This window comes from Coptis chinensis, chromosome 9, assembly GCF_015680905.1.
Source record: "Coptis chinensis isolate HL-2020 chromosome 9, ASM1568090v1, whole genome shotgun sequence".
Taxonomy (NCBI): domain Eukaryota; kingdom Viridiplantae; phylum Streptophyta; class Magnoliopsida; order Ranunculales; family Ranunculaceae; genus Coptis; species Coptis chinensis.
In genome coordinates, this window is record NC_141464.1 from 73,578,792 (window position 1) to 73,590,899 (window position 12,108).

The following is a 12,108-nucleotide window of genomic DNA, read 5'->3' on the forward strand; positions in this document are numbered from 1 at the left end:
ACAGACGCGAACATGCTCCATTTTCACTTCCTTTCCAGCCAAAATTGCGATTTTCTAGCCTCCATTAACAACCTTTTGACACAAACTTTCAACCCCCAAATGCATCTCCACTAACCTCACCACATGAAGAGCATTCTCGATGGTTTGGAAATGTTAAAATTTTTAAAAAAAAGGAGCAAAAAGGATCGTCGTCGAGAATGCGTAATGTGGGCGAGGAGGACGAAATTGAACTTGGGTTCAATTTTCCACCGTTGTGAAATCGAGGAACACCCACCATTAGCGTCAACATCGGTTCGACACGTAGCAAATCTAGTGGCGGAGTCTCAAGTAAGTTTTTGATTTTTTTTTTTGTTAATTATTATTATTTATGTTAGTTTATATCAAGTTTGTTGTTGTGTAATTAGTTTGAATTTGTCGCATTGTATTGCGTGTTGGTTGAATGTAGGAAGTACACCTATGGAAAGTGCGTTGTGCACTTTCAAATGTTGTGTCATGGTGGCGTTGTATGAAATAAAAAACGGGTCCTAATTTTGTCACGGTTACCGACATTATATCCGCCACACCATTTGGGAACTTTTTGAATTCTAATTTGGGACAAAATGATCAGGCGTTGTTGTTTGGGATAGTTGAGCGGTGGTGGCAAACTATCCACACATTCCATTTCCCATGGGGTGAGCTTGGGATTACCCCTCTTAATTTCACAATGCTCATGGGTATCCCAATTGGTTATGGAGATGCCGTTCCTTTTTTTTGAAACTTTAGAGGTTTTTACTACGGCGATGAGTTTCTTTGAAGGTTTTGATTTGGTTGAAGATGATGAGCAAGACGGGTTTTGAGATTATCGGCGAGAGGCAGTTTAAGGGAGGAGCTATAAATATGAGTTGGTTTACTTCGAGATATTTGAATAGACTCAAGGAGAAGCCGAAAGACTATCATATTGGTGAGGAGTCGATCCACAAGTATGTACATGCCTTCCTCTTCTACTTTGTTGGTGCGGTATTATTTGGATATGCTGATAGTTATTTACATATCGGGTGGATGACCGCTGTCTTAAACGTAGAGAGGATGTGGGATTATGACTGGGGTCAATCCATCTTGGCATACCTTTACCGCTGGCTAGACCTCGCAGTTGAGATGAAAGCCGCTAAAGGCAATTTATGCGGCTTTGTTTGGATTATACCGATAAGTCTTATTTATTAAGTTATTGTTTCATTTCATTTATTTATCTAATTATTAATGTTGATATGTTTATATATATATATATATATATATATATATATATATATATTGATATTGTATTTTATCTATTGATGGTAGTATTGGTGGTACAAACATTTTCGTGTGATGCATCCTGTGTTGAAGAGGTTGGAAGAGGATGAGACTCATGACCTGATTCCATGTATTCAAGCATGGGGGCTTCATCGTAGGCAGAGGGGGTATGGGGACCTATCGCATAATATTCATAACACTCGTCAGCAGATTGAGCTTTTAGGAGCTACCCGAATTGAGTGGCAACCTTGGGCTGAGTTCTTCATCTTTCAGACCCCTTATGCAGATATTCCAGATGTTCCAGAGAACACTGAGTACCGTAGACTATCATATATGTGTCATAGAGCAAGGTTTCTTTTTCAGCTTAATAATACTTATAGGTCGGGCCACCGTGATGGTACCTTGAGGACAGATGTTGGCGGCAAGTATCTGAAGAGATTGTTATACCTTACCCACCACCCATAGCATAGATATGACAGCCTCTGATATTCTTCCTGCTATTCTTTCACACTATAGAGCAAACCCAAATGAGTGGCCGACGATCGCCTTCCATTTTACGGGCGACTATGACTTATATTGGAAGAGGGTTGGTCGAGGTCTCTTACTAGGTGCGTTATCTTTGGGGCACCAATTTTGAAGGGGTTACTACGGAGCATTGAGGCCCGACATTCATTTCCCGGGAGGAGTGGAGTTGCCACGATCCAAAGACCCGGGGTGTTTCATGATATTCGGATGCCGCAAAGAACTCCACGATATTTGATGATGATGACCTTTGGCACTAGAGCATGATTACTTCTCGGGGCAAGATATGAGAATACCTATTCCACCAAGAGATGCCGCATGATGGTAGCAGATTTGTCGATCTGGTTTGAGCAGTTAGCCGAGGTTAGTATGATTTAAATTTATTCATGATTTGTTATTATTAGTATTCACTATAACCACTAACATGCATTTGTTTTGTTAAACAAGATGAAGTAAGGTCGGAGCTCCTTAACTACAACTCTCTCAGTTATGCCATGCGTGAGTCCTTCATGGAGTCCTCTCGCAGTTTTTGAGTACTTACAAGAAGAGCTTAAATCGAACTTTGCGGCTTTCCGTAGACGTGTGCAAGAGTTGGAGAATGATGGAAGTGGAGTACCTCAAGCTCAAGCTCAACCTCAACCAGAGAGGCGACAACGATGTAGGGGGGAGAGCTCTTCGACCGAGCCTTCTCGTAGGGGGAGGAGATCTCAGTAGATTTTTTTTTGTAGTTTGTAATAACTGTGTGCCATTACTTGTCTTATGGCGTTTGGGATTGTTGTTTGTAATGAATATTTGATTAGCAGGTTTTTCTTTGATGAGTTTTGGATATGAATATGTCATTAAACAAAGGAGGTTATGTCCAATTTTTTTTAGAAATTATAAGTTAGTTTTTTTATCGAGTTTCTGTGTTAGACTTGGGTGTTGTTCATGATTGTTATTTGTCTTATTTATTATTTTCAAAGTATATTAGGAGGTTTTGGATATGAATATGTCAATAAAACAAATGAGGTTATGGCAAAAAAAAATTAAAAATTTATAAGTTCGTATGTTTCCAAAAATTTCACATTTGTTTCACTCATTTCCTGTCTTTGTTGAAACAGAAAATTTTGATGGAATGTCACTCATTTTTGCAGGTGGTTTGGTTATGACAGGAATAGTGTATGGGGATACCGAGACGGAATGTAACATCCCGTCTAGTTTTTCAGTCCTTCTCCCTGCACCTTTTACTATTCCAAACATTGGAATTATGGATGGGGATGGTGGCCCATTGGAATTATTGAGGATACATTTAGATAGACATTTGGATACAATGTGTTGTCACTTGGAGAGTGAACAAAAATCTGATAAAATGTGTTGTCAATTGGTAAGTGGACCAAAATCGAAGTATCACATGTGACCTTACCTTTCATATTTCGTTTTACTCTTCTTTCTTTTAGATCAAACAAACAAACAACCATCTTCTTCCCCACAACCAAGCTAAAAATAGGAAAAATGTCTAGAGAAGAAAGAATTGCATATAACCAAAGGTTATGGGGAGGATCTAATAGTAATAGTTCATCTTCTGGTTTCACCGGGTCTTCTTCTAGTACTTCTGCTGAATATGACTACATGGAAAGAGTAAGAGATGAGCATAATGATATGATGAGGCGAAGGAGGAGGAGGAGGTTGCAGTTATTATCCACTGTTGGGGCATTAATGACTCAAGCAGTCATTGAAATTGAAGATGTGGATACAGACAAACGTGGTGGATCTGTGAAGGGCAGAGAGTACACGTTTAGAGATGGTGGTGATTTCAGTAAACAAAAGATAATGAGGGATTACTTCACAACACCTTGTAGGTGGCCTGCTCATAAGTTTAGACGAAGGTACAGGATGACAAGAGAGCTTTTTATGTATATGTTGCATACTGTTGCATCATTCGACGATTACTTTAAAGACAAGGTGGATGGATTGGGTCGGCAAGCAATTTATGGGTTACAGAAGGGACTAGCTGCAGTTGCACAATTAGTAACTGGTTGTTCTTCTGATTCAATGGATGAGTATTTACAAATTGGAGATTCCATAGAAAATGTATCTATGAAGCGTTAGTGCAAGGCAATTATCACGGCGTTTGAGGAAGAGTACTTGAGACGACCAACTGAGGCAGACACTGCTAGGATATTAGCTGAAAATGCGGCAAGGGGTTTTCCAGGAATGCTTGGATCAATCGACTGTATGCACTGGGTGTGGAAGAATTGTCCAAGTGGATGGGCTGGAACACATGTAGGGTACAAGAAGGAACCAACTTTGATACTTAAAGCCGTTGTAGACAAACATTGTTGGATCTGGCATTGCTTCTTCGGCTTACCAGGTTCACATAATGACATTAACATGCTTCATCGTTCTCATGTTTTTGAATCATTAGAGCAAGGTGAGGCTCCTGCTGTTGCATTTAATGTGAATGGTAATGACTATGATATGAGATATTATCTTGCTGATGGTATTTACCCAAAATGGGGCACATTTGTTCAAGCCATTCGTTATCCAAGAAATAAGCATGAAAAGATCTTTACTCAACATCAAGAAGTTGCAAGAAAGGATATTGAAAGGACATTTGGAGTTTTGCAGGCACGATGTCATATTGTTAAGGCTTCTGCGCGTTGTCATAGTGTTGTTGTTCTTGGAGACATAATGAAGGCATGCATTATAATGCATAATATGATTGTTGAGAATGAATGTGAAAGTGGAGTTTGGAATTGGAAAGGTCAGATGAAAGAAACAATACCTGCGCTCTTTCGGGAAGATGATGGTTTTCATTTTGTCTATTAGATGATTGAAGCAAGAAATAAGATCAGAAATGAAGTTACACATACTAATCTTCAAAAGGACTTAGTTGAACATGTTTTTAATTGGACTGGCATTGAAGAAACAGCAGATCCGGTACCAATTTATGATCCAAATTGGTCGGATCCAGATGAGGGAGAAGGAGGCGAAAATTAAAATGGAAATGAAAGTGTATTTCTTATGTATTTCCTAATGTGAACTATTAAGTTCCAATGTATTTCCTATGTATTTCTTATGTATTTCCTATGTAATTCCTATAATTCCTATAAGTTCTTATGTGTTTAATGAGTTGTGTTTTAATGAACTATATTACAATGTATTTTAATTTTATTGGTAATTGTATTTCTATGAAAATAATTATATTGGACAGAACATACATAGTGCATTAATTAAAAAAAACAGTTAGATAAAAATACATAGTTCATTAATTAAAAATACAATGAAATTAAAATACATAGTGCATTAATTAAAAAGACAGTGAAATTAAAATACATAGTGCATTAATTAAAATACATAGTGCTTTAATTAAAATAAAATACTAGATATTACATAAGCTTAGTTAGAGCTAGAACCACCTCTAGCCCTTGCCCATTCAGCATGTATTTCAGCTTGTTGTTGCTCGATTATAAAAGCGGTATTGGGATGGAGGACACTTGTATCGGTCGCTAAAATCTTAGCTTCATATTGCATCTTTTGAAGCCGATTTTTTTCCAATTGAATCAGATTTTTTTCTTCTCTTGCCATCACAGTTCTTTGACCATATGCAAGTTCCCTTTCCCTAAGTTCTAAGCATTTTTGTGTTTCATTTGCATCTTGTGAAAATGTATCATCTAAACGTGTAAAGTAACCCTCCAACATACCAATTGATTTTTCTTAGTTCCTTTTGGACTTGGCTTTCTTCGATCCAAGAGGACGCTCCATTTCTTTTGGACGCTCTATTTCTTGAGAACCCTCCAATTGAACTCCACCAACACTTGGTGAATTAGAAATTGAATCTTCACCATAATTTTTGCGACCTTTTCCCTTTGTGAGGCGGCTTGACCTTGCCTCAAAAACATTACTCCACTTTGGATTATCCTTGAGTATAACGTAACAATGATCAAGTGAAAAAGCCGATTTTTCTTGTAGTTGGTACGTCATCCTTGCCTCGGACAACTAAAAAATAAAATGGTGGTAATTAGACTAAAATAATCACTAGGATTAAGATAATTAAACTAAAATAATAATTAGACTAAGATAATAATTAGACTAAGACTAAAATGGAAATAATAAATACACTAAGATAATTAGACTAAGACGGAAATAATTAGACTAAAACTAAGATAATCAATAAATTCCAATTTGACAACGTTGTAATTACCCGGCTTTGTATTGTTGTACCACTTGCATGTCGAGCCTCCACCGCATTCACAATTGCAACAAACTTGTTCATCATTTTTGAAATATATTTCCACCTACCGCTAATTGAATCGGAAGACCTATCCGACCCACGTGCTTGATTGAACTCGTTTGTTACATGATTCCAAAATCCTTTTGCATTTTGGAAAGCACCGATAATGGAGTCTTCACTAATTTTTATCCAAGCAAGACATAGAGCTTGATCATCGGACATGCTAAAGTGAGTTTTCGCTTTTGCTTGAGTGCTACCACTTGCTTGAGATGCTTGAGTTGATGCCATTTGATATTTGGTTTTTTTTAAGAACTGATTTTAAAGAAGAAGAAATATGATATATGATTGTTGGAAGTGTGAGTTGAAATGAAACAAATGTTGTATATATACCAAAGTTTTTTATTTTGACCGTTGGTAAACTAGCCGTTAGGACTCCGAACGGGATGTTGGATTCCATCCGGTGAGTTTTGTAATCCAGACGGAATCCAACATCCCGTCCGAAGTTAACAAGTCAGTGACTATCTCGGTGGAAGGTTTCACTTTGTTTTTAACTGGGGAAAATAGTCGCCGAGTTTTTCACCCTGCATTGCACAACGCTTTTGGACCCAACTAGGTGAAAAAAGTCACAAACCCCCCTTATTTCCCTGCATTGCAAATGCTCTAACATGAATTAATCAACTGTGATGTGCAATGTTGTGAGTTATATATAAAATAAATTATGTTAGGTTAGTAGAGGTTGATTAAATACTCTATTGCCATATCCTAATTATCAAGCAAATACTATCACTTTGATTGGCCAATACATATTTCCTACTAGCTTATAAATTAATAATATAACTTGTTTTAAATTTATAACAAACATATGTGTCGAGGACTATGCTTCCTTACAAGAATACCTAACCTTAGGCCGCAGTGACAACACATGATGTTTTAACACCATATGTATTGCACATAATTCATTCAAAAAACATGTATCGATTCTAAATTTTCAAAAACCAAATTTATGTCCCACTTATTACACAAATTAATAATAAATATATATATGAGACCAACTATGATGTACAATGTTGTAAGTTATATACTAAGTTACACTTACTAAATAAATGTTGATTAAATACCATTACCATATGATAACGGTCATATAATAACATTGTGGTTTTCCTAAAGGCACAACTTATTTTACCATGGGTTACCCACAACCAAAACAAAACCAAACGGGTCCTAAAACCAAATGGGGCACCACTTGAACTTGAGATTTTTATTTTTTATATATATAAAAAATTATTTAATTTTGATTAGTTTGGTTTTATCTTACGTTCCATTGAATCAATGTGTTTTTTCATTGTTGAAAAAATTCAAAATTTTTTATAATATTCCATAAAATTGAACGAATGGACATATTCAAATGCGTGATTGAATAATTCCATCAAATGTTTTGCTTTATAAAACTTCTTTGTTAACCGGAGCAGTGAATCAGCAAGATGGAATAGCTTTAGCTCAAATTCTGGGTGTACAGCTAATCAAACCCCCAATGAGGTACTTGGGGTTACCTCTCATTTCGGCAAGACTGGGCATTAGAGAATGCCAACCGCTCATAGAAAAGGTCACAGCCATAATCACTAACTGGAAGTCAAGATTTATGTCACATGCCGGGAGACTTCAACCAATTCACTCGGTGTTGATGGCCTTTCATGCATACTGGTCAAGAACATTCATCCTCCCTAAAACTTGTCTAGAAAGTGTTGAAAGAATTTGTGCTCAGTTTCTTTGGAGGGGTGCGGCTATGAAAAGGACAATCCATCAAGCTAGTTTCAGTACAATCAGCAAACTCAAGGATGAAGGAGGACTTGGTATTATGAATCTACAATGTTGGAATCGAGGAGCTTATTGTGGGTTGGTACATAAGATAGCTTTGAGGGATAACAATGTTTGGGTTCAGTGGACTTGGAAACAACACATCAAGGATAATAATTTTTGGACTATGAAGGTTCCAAAAGATTGCTCCCGGACATGGCGACATGTGCTTCAAGCGAAGACTGATGCCAGAAAATTGATCACATACAGCATCGCAAATGGTGAGAATACTCTTTTGTGGCACGACTTATGGTGTGGTAACTCTCCTCTACTGGAAAATCCCTTGGCTGTGGCTGAATGGCAGTTTCCACTTGATACCAAAGTAAGCCATATTATTGAGAATGGAGTTTGGGCAGATGCGGTGCACAACATCCAAAGCAGACAATTGAAAGAACTAATTCTTAGGGTCTGCGTAAACAAGAATCTTGATCAAGATAGAGTCATTTGGATGCCACACCAATCAGGTTAGTTTACTTCCAATAGTGCGTACATGGCTCTAAGATCAGTCTCTCCTAAAGTGAAATGGAGCAAAGTAGTTTGGGGAAAATGGGTGATTCCCAAGCACTCATTCACTTGTTGGCAACTCCTTTCAAATAGTTTGTCCACACAAGATCGTCTGATACAAAAGAAAATTCTCACCCAATCATCATGCTAGCTTATTTAATCGAAGTAGAAAATTCTCTAAACATTTTTTTTGAATGTGAGTATTCCAAGGAATTGTTCTGCAGTATCAAAAGGTTGATCGGTTTCACAATTGACGATAGGAATTCAAACCATGCATGGTCATCGATTATCAAGTTATGTCAAAGATCGGGACATGTGGCTGAAGTGTACAAGGTATATATTTGTGCTGGTGTTGATGCTATTTGGAAGGAGAGGAATGCGAGACAATTTCAAAACACTAAAAGACCAGTGGCAGTGGTGTTCGGAAAGCTATGCAGAGATTTGAAAAGCTATTTGCAGGTCACCCTTCGAGATTTGATTGATTCTCCTGACTTAAGGAGGGTTATCGCAAGCATTGGCATACAGGTACAATTTAAAGAGCTAGTCCAAAAGCTTTATTCATGGAAGTGTCCTGAAGAAGGAAAGGTTAAACTAAATGCGGATGGATTAATGGCTGCAAAAGGGTGTGGACATGGAGGCATCATTCGAGATGAGCATGGTAATATGGTTTCTACCTATATTGGGAGTGGTGGACCAGACTCAGTATTACATCAAGAGCTAAAGGCAATTGAAGTGGGGATTGCTCAATGCACTAGCTTGCAGCTCAAACAAGTCCAAGTTGAATTTGATTCCAAGAGAGCAATACAAGTTATCAACAAGCTGGAGAAGCCACCATGGTATTGTGAGGATGTTGTCAAGGCTATACGTAACCATATGTATGCATTTGAAGATGTGTCTTTTCATCATATTTTTAGGGAATGTAATAGGGCAGCTGACTATCTTGCGGGTCTATGCCAAAAGAGTTGTACCTTTTGTATCTTTTTAAGTCCACCACTAGATTCTCACTTGAGTGTAATAGTGGAGGAAGACGCTTCTGGAAAATTGTACAACAGAGTATAGATTTTATTAATACAGGTGAGGGTCTGCCTAACCCTAGCTTATTCTTGGAAAAAAAAAATATGGAGAAAAGATTGTGGATTTGATTCATAAACTATTATAAGACTTATTTGTTTATATGTCGAGGTTCCTCCAAACTTTAATAAATTTTATAATCCAATAATTTTTTTTAAAATAAATAAATCAACGAGTATCTTCAATTAGTGATAAGTTTTATAAATAATTTTTGTTTGATTTTGAATATTATAAAGTTTCATAAAACAAAATTTGTGTTTTGATTGTTAATAAACTATTTTAAAATATTGTTCTTTTCAATTCTAATTTTATGATCCATTTGTTTTGTGGTTAGTGTGTGGTGCCCTTGGTAAAATTAGTAGTGTCTATATGAAAATCCTTACATTACGACTCATACATATTTCCTTGCTTATGCATAATATAAGTTGTTAAAATTTATATAAAACATATATGTTCTTCCTTAGAGAGAGGATCGAATCTTGATTTCAGGTACTTTAGAATGTTTTTTGTTATTTTGCTCAAAAAGTTTGGTGGATAAAGATTTTGAGAACAAATGAAAAGTGGGCACAGAAAACCGAAAACAAATAATATGTGTAAAGGGTGAAATAAAATAAAGGTCGTATTTGTAAATACAAGTTATTTTAAAATCAACTTAACAAAACAGCTCGGTTTCTGACTCGCGGTTGGGATTCGATTTCAGGGGTATAAATCGACAGTCGGGAAAAAGGCCACAATGGCAGCGTAAATTAATTAGATTATTAATTATGAAATTAAACAAAGAAACCCTTCGTTTCTCCAGACTTAAACCACAATTGGGAGACTTTGAGACCGTGTGTTTTGTGGGATTAGAAAACCATTGAAAACCTTTTGGTTCTCTTCGTTCTCTCTCCCTCTACAACTTCATCTAACTAAAAAAAACACTTTTCTCCTTGTGCACTCGATACTCTCGCAACTTACATGTAAGTTTCTCAAATTTTCATTTTTTGTTTTTTTTTTAAAGTGGTACGAACCAGTTTCACTTCTTCTTCTTCTTGATTGATAGCATATGACTCATAATTGGAGTCTGTGAGAACTTCATTTCCAGTCATGGCTTTATGGCACGCATATGGCCAACAATTGAATGAGAACAAATATTTCCAGTTGGAATTTCACAAAGAACAAATATTATCATATGCGTGAAACTCTTACTTTGTATGCCCTATTACTGTTTCTCTTGAATTCTTCTATGTTTCATGGCTTTATGGCATGCATATGGCCAACAATTGAATGAGAACAAATATTTCCAGTTGGAATTTCACATCCTTATTGGAATTAATTTATTGAAGAGAGCAAATATTATCATATGCGTGAAATTCTCACTTTGTATGCCCTGTTACTGTTTCTCTTGAAATGTTCTCTGTTTCGCTATGTGGAATGAGAACGTGGTCACGAAACAATACTCTCCTTAAATGGGTCTGCTTAATGCAAGTATTTCATACTGAAGGTGAAATAAGCAATCTGGCACTTACATATGTGTAATGATTTGTTACAGGGAGGTTGCTTAAATGGGCAATTCGTTGACGTGACACCTTTTCCAAGCTCTTCTAGAAAAGAAAATGGAGAGTTGCTAATTGATTTAGACTCTGTAGATGATGAACTTAAGCCAGAGTCTCTACTTGATGAACTTGGTCCCATGTTAACCTCGCATGGGTTCAACTCTCTTGGATCAGAGGTATTATATAGTGTGTTCTTGGAACGGAACTAATTGATCTAAACTCTCTTCCAATCTGTTCATTTGTTTCATTTTTGTAGCTACACGCGCATGAACTCTCAACCCAAGTGCAGTCTCCCTCTCATCTCTCATGCTCTCTAAACTCTCTCACGCAGCTCTCCAACAGTCTTTCACCATCAAATCTGAAATTATGTTTTAGTTTATGACTGTAAGTGTTAAAAGTTCTTCTCTCTATCATGAATTTATCGTTGTCATATGAAAATAGGCAAGTAATGTTTATTCACATGAAAACATTTGCATGTCATCATTTTCCCCATCTTTTGGAGTCGAAAAAATTGATTATTGAATTATTGATTCCGATATTTATTTGTTGTTGTTTATGCTTTCGGGTAAAAGTCTGGATTAGGTTGCAATAGATAGTTCCTGCTTCTATGTTGCAGCCTAAAATGATTGGTCTATTAGATGTGTTAGTGGAAACTAATTTGTCATTGTAATTTAGTATTTTGTGTTAGACTGTTTGTTGTTCATTGTATGCTTATTTAGTTGTATGCACCAAACTGCTTAGAAGCTTTGAAAGATTTAACCCGTGCCTTAACTGCTTACGTGGTCATTAAACTTTCGTGAAACCCCATCATGTAGGACTGCTTTTAAGTACTATTCATTAAACGACTGTTTTGTTCATTAAACTTCCTCAACAGTGTTTACTAAATCCTTAACCTCAAGAGTGTTCATTAGATGCTTGGGCGTTCAGCAGCATCAATCGTTTTTATTTATGCACAATATGTAGGAAAGTTTGCTATGATAATAACATAACTCCATTTTACAAACTGCTTTTGCAGCAAACCAAAAGTAAAAAAAAAAATAAAAAAAAAAAAAATTAAACCACCAAGGATCTTTCTATTATCTCTCTCTGTGAAAGAGCTACACCTCCTCTTTTCATTTGCAGAGTGGCATGGCAAGGAAG